The 17,269-nt window shown below is 34.0% G+C and overlaps 1 protein-coding gene across 1 annotated transcript in view; it reads left to right on the top strand.

The window, feature by feature from the left end:
* The window catches only part of LOC112127264 (voltage-dependent calcium channel gamma-5 subunit-like), a 283,147-nt gene that overhangs the window by 8,377 nt on the left and 257,501 nt on the right, over positions 1–17,269 (top strand). The gene's annotated exons all lie outside the window — the stretch shown is intronic.

The following is a 17,269-nucleotide window of genomic DNA, read 5'->3' as shown; positions in this document are numbered from 1 at the left end:
ACAGGAATTACTTTTCTTTTCATTTGAAATATTGAAACAGATGATTACTTATCAACAATAAATATTAATTACAATTTTATATTTAAAAACGATAAAGCCAATTAAACCTAAAATCGTTCCTTCGTCGAATTTTCGACGAATATATTCCATTATCACTACAATACTACAATTATTATAATATTTTTATAAAAATGTTTCTGGATTATTATGGTTTAGTTTGTGTACTTTCATCACATTTGAAACATCACCCAAATATCAATAAATATATTACGTAAGATCAACTACATTTTGACATAGTAGTTTTCATAGAAATTATCGTTAATAGTTTTACTTTAGTTTTGAAATGTAATTCTTTCAAAAACACAAAATTGAAAAGAAAACATCTACATAATTCAGGTTTATTTTCAAATTGTATTGAATCATTAATTAATTATTTTCAAATTGAAAAAATGTAGTTTAAGGAATAAAATTTGAGTAAGAAGAAATCGGTTTCTTCTTCCAGCTTTCAAAAAATGTACCCCGTTCATCACACTAAGAAGCTATAGTTTATAAATTAAAGTTTACCAAACATACACATCTATTTATAATTAATTATTATAAAAATTCATGTAAATTACGGAATACATTATTTTAAATATGAAAGCAGGAACGGTGATTTTCTTTCTATTGCAATTTTTATTCCGCATGTGTAATTACCTTTTCCAGGAAATACGGTTTTACATTTTGAAAACAGTCCTGAATCAAATCGAATTCTGTAATTTTCTTGAAAAATTAAATGAAAAAACTATTGCTACCAAATTAAAGACAGTATACTATAAAATATACTGCTTATGTCCAAATGTAGAGGTGGGTGTCCTCTTTTAATGACATCATTGTTGATATTTGGAAAAACATTCTAATATGGTGAAAGTAATAAACTCGCAGTTCTACAGAAACATTTATTATCAAAGGTTTTATATTTATATATAAATGTATGTAACAAATGTATATAACATTCGTATCAATGTTTCTTCAGTTTAGGCGTTTCCGTTCATTTTGGTTAGCCTATCCTCGCTGTTTTGGTCTGTCAGTTTTTGTTTTTCCCATTTTTAGAGCTGTTTTATTTTTTATATTACTTTTTTCGGTAGCATAGCAGGTACGGCAATTGCCGGTTCTTAACGTTTTGTCTATCACGCATTTGTTTTATTACCCCTACTGTGCACGCGCTGGTCGGTCGCAATAAAAATAAAATTAAATACAATAAAAATACAAAATAAAATGAAATACAAAATAAAATAAAATACTAACTTGTTAACTGTGTCTTGATTTTCTCGACAACCAGGGAGGAGAGCCGTTTAATAGCTAGAACCTGCAATAACTCTGGCCAAAGGTAAAACAGAATCCTAGTCTATTAATTACCTTCGGGGCTCCGTCCGAACACTGTATGATGTGTCGCATTAAGGATGCGGGAGGAGACACTTGCGTTATTTTGAACTCGATAATTAACAAAACGAAAAAAAAAATGCTTCTTCAAAATAAGAGAAAAAACGAAAGAAAACTAAAAGAAAATCACTCTTGGAGGCTAATTAATAGTGGACTGTATGGAAGCGAGACGGAAGCGAACAGGACTAGAGCAGGACTAGGCAGCAACAGGAACTGATTGTGGGGAGGGAACAGATCTAGGATAAATTCTACATTAGCGGCATTTCGGAAACAAAATAAACAATTATAATTCACGATTTTTGGCGCGAACACCTACCTTTTATGCTTAACCCTTCCATACATGATTAAATGTCCTAAGTCAACTACAATACACATTCATCTTATTTAAAATATTATTTAAACTAAACCTACGTAAATTTGGAGGGGGAGGGGTCCAAAGTGTTGTCCATATACTGCTGAGACCCCCAGCTCAACAACTACAAAATGCACAGTCGATTTTCACCTTGACGCCCTTTCTTCATTCACAACTACAAATACATGCCCAGTGAAAATCACGAATTTACTATCCTAAGTTAACCTATTTGTTTCGAAAGGTCGATAATATAATTAATAAATAAATATAATTAGTTGTTATGTTTGATAGTGATGATTTGTGGAAATAAGAGAACAACAGTTGTTAAATGTTTTAATAGGTTAATATTAATTTGACAGATGGTTTATTTCGATATATATAATCGAATTATTTATTATACAGTGACCTTTTTAGATGGCCCGGCTGCATTTTTATTGAAAAAATGACGCTATCAAAAAAAAAAAGTTTATACTGTTTTTTATTCTAGATTTAAATGTTTACCTTTTTTGAAGAAAGATTTTTTCAGGGTACCTCAGGCCCAGTTCAAATTCAAAATTTCAAATACGACTCTATACATCCTGATACATCATTTTAAACTACCTTTTATGCTGAAAGCAATTGGGCATTCGGATTTTAACTTCATCAAAAAATGACAGTTACGGAAAAAAGTTTGAAAAAACGCATTTCTTTCATAATTCCAATAATTTGCTTCTTCACTAAGGTAAACAGTAATTGAATTTATTTTATTCATTCTGTCATTTTTTTAAATCAAACTGGCATTATGAGAGAAAATCTTAATTCCTGGAAGTGAATAAATTTTACACTAGTACCTATTCGTTACATTCAGTGACTCGTCGGCCCATCGATTCTGCTTACATGATCGGCGGCAAAGATAAAACTGCTTAACTAATATTCAAGATTTATATAACATGGATTGTTAGGGTTGGCGTAGAAAAAATAAATTTAAAAAATCTAAAAAAAGTGTGCATATGCCCCAATTTCAAATTTGAGATCATTAACGATAAATTCTAATTTGGTCCAAATCGTTGTTGAATTCAACGAATCAATGATTCAATGTTTTCGTGAACCGGAGGAAAATATGCGAGTGCTAAGTGCGAGTTTATTATAGAAGAGGCTTGGCTCTCCTCGAAGGAAGAAAATCCGTAAGTACAAATTTTTTCTTAGCAAGGCGCTTGAAACCCCCTACACACGACAAGCCTGTCGTGCAGGTTTAGCGTACAGTAGCGCCGTATTCCTACTCACGCTTACTTTAATTTTACTTTTCTCCTGTTTGACGTATCGACATAATTGAGATTTTTATTAGCAATAATAAAGGTGGTCATTTCGAGAGACGGGTATGTAATTTATTCAACCTGATGATGAGTGTTTATTGCTTGAGGGGGTTTAATTGGGGGTCATTTGTTTGTAGACTATTCTGCGTTTAGATTAATATAAATAAATTTTTAATTAAAAAAACAATGGTTGAAAAAAATTAATCTAAAAATGACAATGAAATGAATGAATAAATAGCAAACAAAACGATTTTTTGCCAAACTTTTGCCATAATTTTGTTTAATTATTAGATTAATTTAAAATCCGATTGAACCATTGTTTTCAACCATTGTTTTTTTTTTTTCAATTAAAAATTTATTTATATTAATCTAAACGCAGAATAGTCTACAAGCAAATGACCCCCAATTAGTGATTTTGGTTCACAGTAATTACTGATTAATTACAGTACGACCATGACTGAAATATAGTTTAAAAAACATCCTTTACCATTGTGTACGGTACGCTCCTATGTCGGCTATAAAAATACTGTTTTATACATTATAAATCAATTACCTTCATGGAGTTTTTTTAATGGAAGGTTGAATAAAATCATTACATTCTTTTTTTCGTAATATCGAAAACTTCAGACATTTTGAAACAAAATTTTCACTTTTTTTCATTTTTTCTAAATAAATGATGGTTCTACTCACAAATTTGTTGTTTATAACGGATCTTGATTTCAAGCACTAAACACTCATCATCATGTTGAATAAATTACAAACCCGTCTCTCGAAATGACCACCTTTATTATTGCTAATAAAAATCTCAATTATGTCGATACGACAAACAGGAGAGAAGTAAAATTAAAGTAAGCGTGAGAGTAGGAATACGGCGCTACTGTACGCTAAACCTGCACGACTGGCTTGTCGTGTGTAGGGGGTTTCAAGCGCCTTGCTAATAAAAAATTTGTACTTACGGATTTTCTTCCTTCGAGGAGAGCCAAGCCTCTCCTATAATAAACTCGCACTTGGCACTCGCATATTTTCCTCCGGTTCACGAAAACATTGAATCAGTGATTCGTTGAATTCAACAACGATGTTGATCAAATTACAATTTATCGTAAACGATCTCGAATTTGAAATTGGGGCATATGCACATTTCTCGGATTGGTCCACGCAAAATGACGGGATTTTTTAAATTTATTTTTTCTACCCCAACCCTAAAAATCCATGTTATATAAATCTTGAATATTAGTTAAGCAGTTTTATCTTTGCCGCCGATCATGTAAACAGAAACGATCTACCGACGAGTCACTGGATGTAAAGAAAAGGTACTATTGCAAAATTGTGTTTACTTCCAGGTAATAAGATTTGTTCTTATACCGCGAGTTTGACAAACAATGACAGAATGTAAACAATAAAAACAGTTAATGTTTACTTTAGTGAGGAAGCAAATTATTGGAATTAATAACGAAATGCGTTTTTTCAAACTTTTCTCCGTATTTTTGTAATTTATTGACCAATTTAAAATCCGACTGCAACATTGTTTTTAGAGTAAAAAGCGTAATACATTCTTTAAAATGATTTATCAGGTTGAATGGGGTCTTATTTGAAGTTTTGAATATGAACTGAACCTGAGGTCCCCTGTATAATTATTTTCCAAAAAAGGTAAAAATTTGAAACTAGACTAAAAAGTATTAAACGTGTATTTTTTATAGCGTCATTGGTTAAAGAGAAGTTCAGCCGAGCCATCTAAAAAGGAAACCATGTATATGAAGGTGTTTAAAATTTAGTTATTTTGTAAATTTATAAAATCTCAAAATTGGTGGGATCATATTCACAGTGAGGAAATATTCACTGAAGATATATTTATTCAAGTTTTTAAATGGGTAAATTGGGATAATGCCTTAAATTTTGAACATGACATATTTTGATTTACTTAAATCTAAAAACATACACAATTATTGCCAATCACAGTTGAAAAAAATGGTTTTATGGATTCCAATAATAATTTAAATAGGTTTTTAGTTATATTTTACAAAGAAAGCCGGATTTAATTTTTTCAAACTTAAACATCTCCGTTTGTAGTACGTTTCAACACACTAATTTTTGACATTACAACTAATTCCATTACAGTTCGTGGTCCGATTGACCAATTAACTTTTTCAATTAATTAATATTTATGAAAAGTATTGGTCTAGATAAAAAAGTCAGTGTCACGAGCGGGATTCGAACCACCTTCGGCTAAATACGCCGCTGCTCTACCATTTGAGCCATCTTGACTTTGATCCGCTCGGACCCTAACTTCACATCAAAACTTCACCTCTCGAATTTGAAAAATGGTAAAAACGAGAGAAAATTCGAGAGCTGAGGTTGAGATGGAAGTTAGTGTCTGAGTGGAACGAAGTCACGATAGCTCTAGCGGCAGAGCAGTGGCGTATTTAGCCGAAGGTCGTGGTTCAAATCCCGCTCGTGAAACTGACTTTTTTATCTCAATCAATATCTCACGTAAATATTAATTTAGTACAAGTAATATTGATAAAAATAAAATATAGGATTTCTCCTTTCGTTAATACTTCTAATATTTCACTTAATGTTTGATATTCAAATATGATGTAAGTTTTTGTTTCTTCTTTTTCTTTCATCTAGAAGAATTCCAAACCCAACACCCAAGTTAATGAGTTACTTTGTGATGATTTGTTTAGTTCAGCTGTCTTCGAAATCCCTCGTGCCACTTTAAGCTTAGGCTTGTTCAACAATGAACCAGCATTTAGGCAAAACTCTATTGTTGATCAATGGAGAACAAATTGATTGATAAACTGTAGATAATTCAGTTGCAATACAAGGATCTTTGGATTTACATGCTAATATTCCTTACTAACACACAGTCGTTTATTCAATGAACAATTTTCTCAATTGCTACAAGATGGCGTCTCGACTATTATTAACTACAGTTTCGGGTTATGTTTGTTGATATGAAGTTTTTAGAAAAAACGAATGATATTAATTTTCGAGGAGATAAAGCGCCAACCAGAGCTTTTTTTATTTGATCATTTAAGGGTTGATGATGAGTCAGCATTTCGGTCATTAGCGATCCCCGGATCCGCTTATCTTTTTTACACGTGTCAGACGATTTTATCTGGTCTTTGTATGTTGCCACGGATTGAATGGATTATTCTACTAGTCAAAATTGGGAAACGTACAAATTCTAGAAACCGATTGAACACATTCTCGACACGAGAAATAACGGGAGATTTGAAAACGTTCATCTTGTAACAAATCAAAAAAATACTACACTAATTTGTATTTCCATTTAAAACCAAAAGTTTCCCAGAAGGTTTAATTTTTAAATACTTTTTCTTATATTTATTTTATTTTATTTTTTAAATCTAGCGCATTACAAAGTAGTGTTTTTGTTTTCAATATAAGAATTTTAATCTTCACTGCTTTGCTAAACTACGTTCATGTAATTTACAGCAGTTTTTTAAACACTTTTAAAATTAACCCCCCATTTCAAGACTTACCTGATGTTGTTAACCGGCTGTGCCGTAGATTATCATCCGTGAGAATCAGCTCGATAGGACAGCATAAACGAAGAGTAAATCTTTTGAATTGCCCAAATAGCCGTTATCTTGCATTCGTTTGCAAGAAGGGAAAAACAATTAAAGTAAAACTGCTCTAATTAGAACAGAGGAGTTTTGCTGAAAAATATAGCTTGTGCTTCTTAATTTGTGTTTTTCGACCTCGGGGTTCAAATTGCTTTCAAGAACGCATTCTCCAAGCTGAGGCCTTTAATCATCTCTCCTTTACAGAACCGAACACGCTTGCAGTAAATGATGACGGCTGATCGGTTTTTAGTTCACACACAAAATACACATCCAAATCCTAGGCTTTTACTGAAATAGTTGTGAAAAATGAAATAAAGAAAAATCTATAAATATTGATATGTAGAATGCTTAAAATATTCGATAACTTATGGGTCGGTTTGAGAGTTTCCTGGTTAACCTTTATCAATTTTATAAAAACATATACAAAAACATAAAAATAAATTCAAGCCTGGTTGTATCTTTTCAGGCCCTGTTACCAAAAATATGCCAATAAATTAGAAAACTTATCAAGTTGTTGAAAAGGTTTCTGAATGTAATTCGTTTTGTGTAATATATAATCCTCTCCATGTTTGTCTTCTCTCTGTTCACTAAGCTTGTATTTTGAGGACGTTTCACGGGAAAATATCACCGTTCGGAAATAGAAGAGCTATGCTGGAAATTCAATTATCCAATCCGACTGTTTTTTACGTCTTGAAATTTACTTCGCGCCCATTCTCAAAAATTCACGATTATTACGCCGTCAGACTTTCGCCAGTAATATGCATTAATATCCATTTGCCGATACAGGATTGTAATACTAACTGCAAGTGGGAGTTGGGCCAAATTGAAAATGGATTTTTAATAGAAAACTTAGAAAATAGGTCTAATCTCAGTGGAGAACGATAAAATAACGTGAGATTATCGAATAAACACCTTGTAACTTCAAAATTTATAGTTTTCTCGTTTTGAAAAATTTCTTAGAAAAAACAATCCTTGGCCTAATTAGCAATTATTGGAATCAGAAAATTGTTTTATTCATTTAAAAATTACAATGTACTAGAGTATCCTGTCATTAGAAAGTCTAACCTACGGGGCAGATGTTTCCTATAACATTATTAGGTTTAATTAATTACACATTTTAATTAGCGGGAAAAATTAAAAAAAAACGCTGACACATGTTTTGCATACTTAAAGTTAATAATTATGAAAAAAATGTTAAGTAGACAAAATGGAAAACGTTTAAAGCAAATAGGTAATAGATAGGTGTATAAATAAACATATAAATATGTAAATACATAGAATAAATAAATAAATGCACAGATAGATGAATAAATAAGTAAATACATACGTAGATATAAATATATATAAATTAATTATCACAGTAAATGGTATCACAGAGTTAAATAACTCATTATGTGTACAATTACTCATTATATATATTGTTTGCTATAAAATCGTATTGATTCGTTTACGTTTCCATAGTTTCTGTGTGTTGTCTAGATGATCTGCAGACAGTTTTCATTTAAGGCGAGCAAACAATAAAATTTTGTTTTTTTCATTTCGTATGTCTAAAAGATTTCAGCTTTGTCATGCAGCTGCGCGAGGATGGTCTTTCAGGAAGATGAGGTCACTAGCCTTAGGAACTTGTTTTGGATTCTTTGCATTTTCAAAAAGTTACATTTGCAGGTTACTTTTACTCCGTACAGGACCGTCGTTGGACTACTCCATTATAAATGAGACGCTTGTTCCAGATGGACATGCCTCATTCTTTTGACGACAGTGGAAAGAGAAGTCTGATACTTTGTTTAGCTTTAGAAAATCCTGTTCGTAATGCGAAGGCCAAAATTAAGTTTACTGTTAAGTTAAACACTGGTAAGTTACCTTACCGGACGAAGGGATAAGACTCGGATTGGGACTTTCACCTTGGAGGGTTGTTACAACAAAAGGTGCTGACCCTAGAACGATACTAATTCAAACGAAACACATAGAATATAACTACATAATTACATGACTAACCACGTCCTTTGAAAAACGGAACAGGGGACTCAGAAACCAACTGCTGTGCTCGGAATCCATCCATAAATCCAGCGGCATGCTTACGCGCTCTCCTTATGGACCAAGGCATAGCACGCGTTTATTATGTGGGACCCATTGATCAACCTTTCTTTGCATAAGAGGCATCTGCTTTACCGCGTATCCCCAGTCCTCAATCGTGTGAGACAATCCCTCCTCGCCCTCTCAGGTTCTCGGAGCGCCATTTACCAGACGAATTCTTGACTCACAAGAGCCCCGACGATGACGACCCCGCCCTCTGAAGCTGCCATCTTTACTTAATCATGTTTGTACTACGAGCTTAGCGTCAGAGGGCCTGATCTCGATAGTCATGTCTGGAGGATGGAATGTCTAACTTTTGCCCGCTCGCCAGCCAAGGGAATTACATTTTATATTAATTACTTCACTTACAATGGGGCGCCTTTTGTGAACAGAATTACTTACTTCACATTTGGGTACGTTTATCGTTAATTTCCATCTTTGACAGAAACGACTTAATTCATTCATTTCCTCGTTTAGTCTTTTTGCGATTGCACTTGTTCCTCAAGATGAGGTCAGTACCGCTCTGTCGTCTGCGTACATTACTAATTGGCATGATTTTATTATGCTCTAACACTGCGGATCGAGATCTGGTCTTGAAGAAGAACGAAAATTCAGTTGTTACTACCATCCTTTCGATCTGTTTTAAGGTCATCAGAGCAAAACAATTTAAATATGTCTACAGATTGACTATTTAAATTTTTACAGGCGTTCTCTAATTTCCTTGAATACCAAATCCGCCCCAACATTGCCAAGGACTTGAGGAAGAGTGTAAAATGGCAAGGGCTCAAGATGGATCCTCGTGGCACTTCTGTTGCTATGCTAAAAGGAGGAGGGTTTGGCTTCGTTTAGCGACAAACAGAAGGATTTTTCTTTAAGCAGGAGTGCTCTAGCTTGATAAGGTATGACGGGAATTTATATCTTATCAGCCTGCACAACACCTCCTGCCAGATGGTGTCAAAGGCCTTTTCCTTATCGAGAAGGACCACACCGGTATGTTTTATGGTGTTGAACTCCCAGTGATTATGTCCTTACCAGCAGTTGTCGAGAAACCCGCACGAAGACCCAACTTCTCCTCCCACGTGATGTCCATGGATATTTTATGTTTTTCAATTCTGCTCAGTATTAGCAATTATCTACACAAATATCGATCACGTTATAATGTCAAATTTGTACTTTGTGAAAATCAAGAGCTAGAATTTGGTGTCCTGCCAAATGAAAATGGATTTTTGATAATTTTAATATCGGTTTCCAAAACCTTCTGGATAAACGAGCTTTATGATCGTTAAAAAATAAAACCAATAATTTTAGTATTTGCAGAATGTTTTTAATCTTTAAAAAATGACATTTTTTTACAGACCCGATTGATCTTTTAGGAAATCAGCCGTATTTCATCACACTGGGAATAAAAAAATTCAAATCCTTACAAAAAGAGTTTTTATTTGTACATAATGTGTTTTGGGGAGGTACATTCTATCACGCATACGTAAGAAATACTTTATTCGAGCTGCAAATATGACCTCCAAAAAATATAGACTTTGAAACTCCAATTTTATAATTCACAGATTTTAATTTTTTTTAAATATTAAGGGAGGGAGTAATGAACTAAATAATTTAGATAACAGTGAATCTTTATAGTGATTAAAAAAGGCAATTTTTAACGGTTGACAATCACAAATGATTAGGATATTTAAAATATGGGTAATGACCAAAGTTAATTTGAATAAATACGTTAGGTGTTTGTTATGAAAGCTTACCACAAACAGCGAGACTAGGCGGACCATCTGCAGAGTTGTCAGTCGTACCCCATAGCTTCCCATAGTTTTGGGATTGTAGCAGTTCCGTTATAACAAAAGTTTAGTGGCCGGAGGGGACTCGCCCTGAGTCGGGCGGAGACGGGTGGCACATCTTTCTCAATAACTTTCCAATTTAATTCGAAAATTTACATCTAAAACAGGTAGGCCGAAAGTTTTCACATTTAACGGCGGTCCGCCAACAGATAAAGTAATATTTGTGAAACTTGGCAGCGGGTGGCAAGCAAAAAAAAATTATGATAAAACTTAAATGTTGCGTCGGATAAACGTGGAACGTACTTATGTTGCGTTCGCACAGTTCCTGGTTATATCATTTATTCCTTGTTTAACCTTCCTCTTTATAACGAGAACACGCGCAGCCACCGATTTTCCGACAGTAAACATACAGAGACGAGCTTCACCTTTCATCTCTTCCATTTCGTTGGTTTGTAATTTTTTTAAATAAAACGAGCGACACTAATTAAAAATAATTTAAGGGAAGAAGTTCGCCCCCTTTTCCAAGTGTGAAGAGAATTTATTTCAATTGTTAGAAAAAGTATGAAAGCCCACTAGAAAAGAAGAAAAACTTTTCTGTCAAAAGATTTTCAACATCGTCGTATATCACAAAGTTATGAAATGAAGTTCAAAACGAAAAATGATGGCCGTTTTTTGTAACACTAAATCAAATTACGACTTGCAACACAACCTTGCACAGGAAAGAATAGTTTCTTTCGTAAGTCTGTTAATCAGTATTAAAACTTGACGATCACAAAGTCATAAATTAAAAAATAATGATCAGTCATATTTTTCATTGTGTAGCGTTAGTAGTTGCAATTTGCGACATGAGTTTGGGTTCGAATTTATAATAAGACGTATTCTAAAAAGCATGAAAATAAGGTTACAATCATAAAAAAAATTCTTTCTCGATCCAATTTATGGATCGTAATGTTGGGTTGGTTTATTTTACGCCCTTGAAGGGCTATTTTATCTCCCATTCTGTTTACAGTACACCTGTGAGTCCTAACTCTTATTAATTTCATTATTTTTGCACGTTAAATCGCGGCAATTTTCTTTCACGGTTGTGTTGCAAATCCCGAAAACATTTTCTCCTCAAATTGTATTTTTCATCGTTCTGTTTGATTACTTTCGTCCCATTGTTTGTAAAACGTTTATCTTTTCACGAGTACTGTTATTTGAGTTTATTTTCGTCTTGTCCACCTGCACGTTTTTTATTCGAGAACCAAGATTGCACGCTGACCGGCCACACTTCGGCGATTTCATTAATGTTTTTAGTGAAGTGAACGGAAATTTTATATAAGAACTTACTGTTTTTCCTTTTGTCGAAATTTTCTTTGGCCTTCATTCGCCTCGTCATTGGCATCGCATGTTGGTAAACCTAATAGGAATATGTGAATAGCTTAGAAATTGAGTCCTATCCTAGGCAGGATGAAAGACAAAAGGATATAAAAATCTGATTATTGTTTAATAAAAAGATCTCGTTGATTTTCAATGTTCCGTCGTTGAATAACCAGATAGTTTTTGTCTTACATATTAGTTCTTAACAATTTTTTTAGTACTGTAATAAAGCACATTTTAGAGATTATTTTGTGTTATAATGCTCTCGGGTCTTCAGTTACTTGTCGTTTCACCATACAAAGCAAGTCCGATGTACACTGTACTTACTGTACATATCCGCTTCAATAGTAATGGATTAAAATTAAGAAACCGTCCATCAGAAGCAAGCTCATAATTAATCGTCAGTCAAAATAGGCTGGTGGATTCTCCGAAATGTTTTGAAGATAACTTAGATAGCAGGTCAAAGGCACTTCGTGGTTATCGTGCATCACTTCCTTATTTTTTCTTTTCAGAACGACCAACTCCCAGGCGGTATGATCCTACCTCCTCTTCTTCACCCTTCCCAGAATATACATGAAGAGGTGCTCCCCAAAGGCTTTCCACTGCAGGAAATTGCTGGGGTTATACCTCACCTGGCACAGCATCTTCATCACCCAAAGGTCCGGGTTGGCTTGCACCTCCACAGCCCCTACTTCCGCGCACAACTTTGAACCTCCTCGAGGGGGGTTGGTGTACGAAGGCGAAGAGCTGTTGCGCCCAACGGGCGGGCCAACCTTCCATGGGTATTCTTAGGTTGTTGAGCCATTTCAAGGCTATATGGTCGGTGATAACACTGAACGGTAACCCCTCTAGGTTCGGCCTGAATTTCTCCACCGCCCAAAAACACCGCTAGGCACTCCTGCTCAATGGTACTGTACTCATGTCGGGTGGTGTCGGACTGCGGGTAGCGTAGGCGATCACTTTCTTCTCTCAGTAAGGCTCCTGGAATAGGACCTCTCGTACGGCCGTTTTGGACGAGTCATTATGGAGAAAAATCGTAATCCGGGCAGGTTAGCATCGGGGTAGTCTCTAGCTTTTCCTTCACGGGTTTCATTGCGAGCTTATTTATAGGTAATGTACATTACATATAAATTTAGAACAAAAAATAATATTTTTGTACATTCCTGCCAGCTGTCAAAAAACAAAGCGTGTACTAGACACCAGTTTTTTTTTTTTTTTTTTTTTTTTTTTTTTTTTTTTTTTTTTTTTTTTTTTTTTTTTTTTTTTTTTTTTTTTTTTTTTTTTTTTGAGATCCTCAGAGAAAGAAACAAAATATATATTTACAAAAGGATAATAAAAACAAAAACAAATAAACAAAAGAAATTCCCATATTTCATTTAAAAAATTGTTCGTATTATTTTATTTGGTATACCTAGGTTATAGGTTATAGGTATATAAATATATGTGTTAGCGTGCAAGGAAGGACTTGCTTAAACCCGCCCGACGCCCGAACGACGGACAACGAAATATCTTCAAATGGCTGCTGGCTGAAAAATCTGCGAGAAAGACCAGAAAAAAAGTAGAAAAACGCAGAGCTGACCTTAGCTGTTTCTTGCCCCCTAAACTTCCCATAATAATATCATTACCCATTACATACTTAATTTGTCAGTACTTGTCTGATTTGGCGTTTGTACGAAGGTATAAGGTGGCGTTATTAAAATCTAGTGAGAGTCAGACAGTTTGCTGTCTTCGACTTCTTAGGAAAGGAATATTGGATAGATAGTTTTGTTTGGCGTAAAGGACATGAAAAAAGGTTGTTGTCTTAGCGAAGGATGAGGAACATTAAAATTAATTTTTCCAAGTAGAAATGGCTTTAATCAAAATCGTTATATTGACTTAAAAACGTTGTAAAATCATCTTCATATTAAATGATTAAATGTTGTTCGATATGTCTTTTCCTATTGAAGGGTGCAACCGTGACTTTATAATTATAAAGAGCGTGTAGGAATGCCACCCGATATTAGATCGTGCTTGATCGATTTTTGGAGGGAACAGAGTTGTTTTATTGCATATAATACTGATAGTTTGAGAACCTACCGTGTGTCGGGAATATTAATGATAATGATTTATGATAGAATGTATTTTATTTATTGGCGTGAATGTGTAGTCTGGGATGCCGATGGCGGAATATTGAATACCCCATCGAGCGCAATTATACAATAGTGAGAAGGGTGATGAAAGAATATCGAGTGATCAATTGAGTAAATGGTATGTAAATAAGAAAGCTCGTATTTAAGAATAAGTGAGGGTGTGAATAAGTTTTGGGTTTAGGAACTGCTTTGGTACTGAATTGACCGAGATGTTGACAGCCCGACCCGATCACGATGGCGTGAGGGATAAGACCTAGGTCTGACCCCGGACTGCCAACATCCGTGGTGCGTAATTGTCGACCCTGACAATTAATGTAAATTACCAAAAACTGGAAATGTCGGTGGAATGAGAGAGTGCATATATATATATATATATACAGGGTGAATTGCTACTCGTGCTACAAACTTCTCCAGTAGATTCTTCACCCTAAAATGAACAAAAAAGTTCATATTGTCCATGGTCCGNTAACTTATCTACAAACCATCTTGTCCAGATAAGGTAATTCCCCATTAATTTCTTTTTCTATTGTGAATTGCAAGTTTTTGTGATAATCATTAACACTCTTAGGACAAATTAATTCCACATGTACTTTTGGAACTATCAAAAATAGACCATTTTTGTATATATATATATATATATATATATATATAAAATATTTGTGCTTACATAAATACAAATCAAAATATTACATAAATAAATACTATCATTAAAAATGTTGACGGTTATTTGAACAATTATATGGAATTAATATTAGAATAATAGTTAAAATCTTGAGATGCTTAAATAACGTTATACCAGTTTATATTCAAATAGTAATAAAGATAATAATAATTTGATGGTGAATGAGATATACACCGAGTTGAATGCAAATTTTAAATGAAATCAGTATAATTTTAATTATTTCTATTTTTTATAGTCCCAGAAGTTTAAAATAATATAAAAATGTGAATTTTTTTTAATCGGGTTATAATCCGATCGTCTCTACTGAAAGTCCAAAATCTATTACACAGAAATGCAAATGACGTGCTCGCGTCAGCAAGCTGGAACTAGAATTATGGAAGTGGCAGCCTATCATGATTGTTCCATGAATATGTTTAACGGGAAATTCATCGCTTTGCCGAATATTCCCAATCCATTAGTCGATAGATTAGTCCATGGGTTGATTTTCCCTTCCAATTTATTTTGTAACGCTAGGAGAACTGGATGTAAGAAAAGTGGATAAAAAGGGAAATATTTCTGATATTGTAGGAGCTCTTGTTAATTGGCAGCTTTCTGTTGAGGACGGAAGGGCCGATCAGTGCTAACGACGCACTTTTCGGTTCTTTCTCTGAGCCTCTCTCTCTCTGGCACTTTCTTTTCCCCCATTATATTTTTCCAAGCGTACTTTTCACTTCGTCTTACGGTATTATTATTTAATGGCGGCGCCCTTTGAATCGTTTCCCTTCCTTTAGAAATTATTTAGGTCGACCCAGGATCATTTCAGACCAACGATGTCATGTTAATTCGAATCGCCGAGTTGAAAGGATTCGCCTTTCTTTTCGTGTAATCGGATTTAAATGAAAAATCTTTGACGATCATTTCATTTCGTTATGACAAGCAACAAAACAAATTATTAGTCATAAATTAATATTCCCGGAAAGTATTGATCGAGATAAAAAAGTCAGTGTCACGAGCGGGATTCGAACCCTTCGGTTAAATACGCTGCTGTTCTACCATTGAGCCATCTTGACTTCGATCCGCTCGGAAACTAACTACCCATCTCAACCTCACCTCTTGAATTTATCCTCGAGGTCACGATAGCTCAAGTGGTAGCGGTGTATTTAGCCGAAGGTCGTGGGTTCGAATCCCGCTCGTGACACTGACATTTTTATCTCGACCAATACCTTCTATAAATATTAATTAATTAAAAAATGTTAATTGGTCAATCGGACCACGAACTGCAATGGATTAGGCACAAAACGAATTTCAAAATTTTCTTTTTTCCTTTCTGGATAGCTTAATTCTTCATTATTTGTTGGCCTCCTTAAAGGTAAAAGGTAATGAAATATTTAACTCAACCATTTTACTTTCTTACGATGTTTCAGCATTCTGTTCATTTTCCAAGCAGAGTATTCCAGGCCTTTTCCGACAGTCAAAATACAATCAATATAGTTAAGGAAATAGACATAAATTAAATTGTATTATTTTTTAATTTAATTGTTTATTTTACAATTGCATACAAAATGCAACCAGCAAAAATTATGTTATTTACAATGATATGCATATTCAAATGCATATGTACAATATCCATGAAAATTTACATGTCTGACTTGATCGATTTGAACGTTTTTAAATTGTGAATAAAATTACAAACACATCCACATTTGATAGCATATTTTTTAGAATTTAAAGGTTTTAGAAACTCATATTTTGTGGTTTAGTCATTTATGATTTTTTTCGTTTGTCTATGTCGATGGTTTGTCTTACGCATTTCGGCTTTTCGATATCTTCAGCGCTGGGTCTGGGTGTGATTGTATCTAATGTGTTGAGGAGAAAACCAGGGAGTGGAATGCAGACTGGAAGTGGAATGATCGAAAATGACCAAACTACAGGCTAATCAACTTGCAGACTCCATGCGAAAATCTAATTGTTATTTAAGTGGTAGAGAAGCTATGGCGGATCTCGTTTTAGTATCGATCACTTTTCTATTTACGAATAATCTGGATTTCGGTACGGTCTGAATGAAAAAACAAAATCAATCGTTATCTGCAAAGCTTTCATGTTCAACATTCAAACGGCTGTAACACTGTTGCAACCTTACCCGGAGGCTTTTATGAGTGGTAGGTTGAAAACATAGCATGTAAAATGCGTTTTCATCCAAACCATACCAAGATCCAGTTTATCGGAGAGTCATAAAGTGGTCGATACATATAACAATTTAAAAAGTAAACCCCATCTTCCAAGACACCCAATGGGTGCTAGGACATTAAACTTTCCAGTTTGACAAGAATTACTTCTTAAAATTAAAAAGTTTTACATTAACAGTAGCCTCTCCTGACGGTTGTATGACCTTCATGGCCTCTTTCAATAATTTTTTAATTTCATTAATTGGGTAAATATGGATAATGTTGGTTTTTGGTTATTTTTGAATCCGTGTTTTGAAAATGATATAAATAAAGATATTTTATCTTTTCTCCCTCATTTTTCTTGTTTACCAGAAGTAACTCTGTGTCAGAACTACATTAATAAAATAAAATTGCTTAGGATAAGCAATTTCTTTATTAAAAT

The sequence above is a fragment of the Cimex lectularius genome, unplaced genomic scaffold (genome assembly GCF_000648675.2).
Source record: "Cimex lectularius strain Harlan isolate CLEC.00 unplaced genomic scaffold, Clec_2.1 scaffold243, whole genome shotgun sequence".
Taxonomy (NCBI): domain Eukaryota; kingdom Metazoa; phylum Arthropoda; class Insecta; order Hemiptera; family Cimicidae; genus Cimex; species Cimex lectularius.
This window is presented reverse-complemented; position numbering and strand designations above follow the sequence as displayed.